This window comes from Pundamilia nyererei, unplaced genomic scaffold, assembly GCF_000239375.1.
Source record: "Pundamilia nyererei isolate P.nyererei 1_Seehausen unplaced genomic scaffold, PunNye1.0 scaffold00049, whole genome shotgun sequence".
Taxonomy (NCBI): domain Eukaryota; kingdom Metazoa; phylum Chordata; class Actinopteri; order Cichliformes; family Cichlidae; genus Pundamilia; species Pundamilia nyererei.
In genome coordinates this window covers 25,453-28,269 of record NW_005187450.1, presented here as the reverse complement: position 1 = coordinate 28,269, position 2,817 = coordinate 25,453, and the positions used below count along the sequence as shown (strand labels likewise).

At 36.9% G+C, this 2,817-nt stretch overlaps 1 protein-coding gene across 1 annotated transcript in view; it reads right to left on the bottom strand.

The window, feature by feature from the left end:
- slc16a4 (solute carrier family 16 member 4) overlaps positions 1-2,817 on the bottom strand; it is a 28,328-nt gene that overhangs the window by 22,927 nt on the left and 2,584 nt on the right. Inside the window, exon 3 of the mRNA XM_005732830.1 lies at positions 7-144. The gene's annotated coding sequence lies outside the window, so the exon portion shown is untranslated. The remainder of the gene's footprint in view (positions 1-6; positions 145-2,817) is intronic.

Genomic DNA, 2,817 nt, shown 5'->3' with positions numbered 1-2,817 from the left:
GCTTACCTGTTATGTTTTGTAGGTAGAAGCACAAAAGGCACTGTAGGTGAAGAGAAATCTCAGAAGTCCTAGTTTCTGAGTACCACCCTCAGAATGATTGAAGGGCACTTGGAACTACAGCTGCACCAAGATCAGCTTCATAACCTACAAATATAAGTGAAATAAAAACAGAAGAAATCATTGTGTTGAAGCATATGTTTTAGCACCTGTCAATGAGGCACCATTTAGAAAGAAGAAAGATAAATAAAACCACAGAGCCTGTAGGGAAATCCATTACATTAGAATACAAGCAAACTAGTTGCATTATTGTTCATCAGTCGTAAAGAAGACCCATCAAGATGTAGTGATAGATCTAGAACAAGGTAAAATAAATAAATAAATGTGTCTATTTCACCCAGAGAAGTGTCTTACCTTTCTCATCCCGAGCTACAAAAAAGTCTAAATCAAGTTATCCTGTGCTGTTGAATTCTAAACTATGACTTTCAGAGAAGTGTAAACACCTACAGAGGAGTTTGTGCTTAAAAAAAAACAAAACAGGCAGCCTATCTTGTTTAACAGGTTTTTAAGAAAATTGTGAAACGGAGGTTACGTGGTCCTTTTAAAGTCATGCATGTCAGCATTTTGACAAAAACTATGACTGAAAGAGACATATAAAGCTTTGTAAGACTAGAGTTAACTATGTGTAGTTTGTGGTGAATAGCTACAGGCTAAACAGCGAATAATAACTTTCTTACTTAAGTGGGCTGTGTCTAAAGGCTTAGGGCTAATACAGGAAAATCAGCTTCACGGTGCAGCAATTGTACAAAAAGTGGGTCAAACAAAGATCACACTTCCAAAATAGTAACACACTTTACTCACATATGGCAAAACATTTGATTGGGTAGGAGTCTGAAAAACAGGATAGTTTGAGAACATACTCTATCACTGTAATATTTATAGTACCATGATTTGAAATTGGTGAAATGATCTCCTTGTGCTGCATTACTACTGTCAGATAGAGCCTGTAAAATGGGTTTCATTTGACCACAAGATCCAAAATAAACTGAAAAAACTCTAAAAAAATAAAGATTTTGATTTTTAAAAAAAATCAAAGGATGTTTCTGTTGAACTAGCACCGAGCTCCATATGTAGGCCATAATGAAAGAGGGATGGAGTATAAATGAAAAGCAGGTTAGCGCAGAATTCATGTTAAGAAGGGCAAATGTCTTAAAAGGAGGAGGTATGTTACTTATAACTACACATAAACTACCATTTATTAATCAGTTAAAGGCACATCAAGTGTGGGAAAAACAACAGCTGGCTTCTTTAATAGTGCCTTCATTTAAAACTTGCTGAACTGGAGCGCTTTCCTCTCTTCTGTCAGAGACGAGAGGAATTGTTTTGATGATACATCAAAAAACTAAAAACCTGTTTCTCAAAAAACTTCACCACACTTTTCATTCTTGACCAAGGTTCTAAAGTTCCTTCACCAAACACACTTTTTAACCACATTTTTAACACTTTTATCATTTAAAGTTATGCGCTTAAATAATTATTGAATGGTTCTACAGTTTCAATGTTAATGCCATGCTTTTAAAAACATTTTAAATTGAGAGCCTACCGATTCAAATTCCCAGCCACAGCTGGCCTCAGCTGCTGTGTCAGGTGTCTCTGTGCACAAAGAAATGCCCACGTGATCTCTGTGCCCCTCATTATAGTGGGTGCCTGCCTGACACCTACTCCTCGTCCCCTACCTGTGTGACTTTGCCTTCTTCCACCCTTAGCTGGGTAATTACCTTGCCCAAATGCCATTAATTGTGGCCCCTAATAAACAGCGATACTTGATCAAAAAAGGTCAACCTGTATTTATTTTAGCATTGACTAATGAAATTGATCTTTTTTCATCATTTTTCCATTAGGTTTACCCAAAACTCATGAGGATGCAACCTATGTATGTATGACGTATGTTCAAACCTTCGGTTGTACAGTTCTCTAAGGACCTGTTTACAGAAAACAGGGGCACAATCGAGATATCTGTTATCAGTGCTGACTGACAGCAGGGCTATTCAACTTCTGTAGCAACAGGTAGAAAAACTACTGAGGGTCCATACAATAATGTATACAGTATAACTTTAATAGCTATTTTACTAGGTGGCATCAAGTAGTCACGCGCATTCCTTTTCCTTTGTAGTATCGTTTTAAGTGATTCTAGACAGCAGCCAATCCATATAAAAAAGTAGGACAGTCTTCATTATGATGCACAAAAAGCTATATGTAAAAGGAAAAAAAACAGGACAAGAATAAGTTGCTGGCAGGCACAACAAATGTAGCTGGTTGGATACTGCATAACTGTATACATCAGACTAACGTTAAGCTTACATTAATTCGGGGCCTGTTCATAATAAGAAAAACGCATCTAATTATATACATTAAGTCTTTAAACCAGGTCTATAAGTGTAAAATGCTCACAGTAAGACAACACAGTTATCAAAGTAATTATAAACTGGCATGTCCATGGCAGAATCACAACCTATTCCAAACAGTCACAAGTGGCTTGCAGCAGGTTCATATCCATATTTGTTTAAGGTGAAGTCACTAAAACAGTATCCAGACTAGCAGGGCTGTTTGCACTATCACAACAATAGAAAAATAGATGACAGTCTTTGTAGTGTCACTAATACAGCATTACATGCTTTAGTAACATTGTAGACTAACCATACATACAAAAAAATGGGTAATTTAAAGTTGTTTCAGCCAATGAGAAAAGCTGGGCTACCATTTCTTTGCTTGCAGCATTATGCAACCACCCCTGCATCCAATTTCATGAAACTGGAGGGG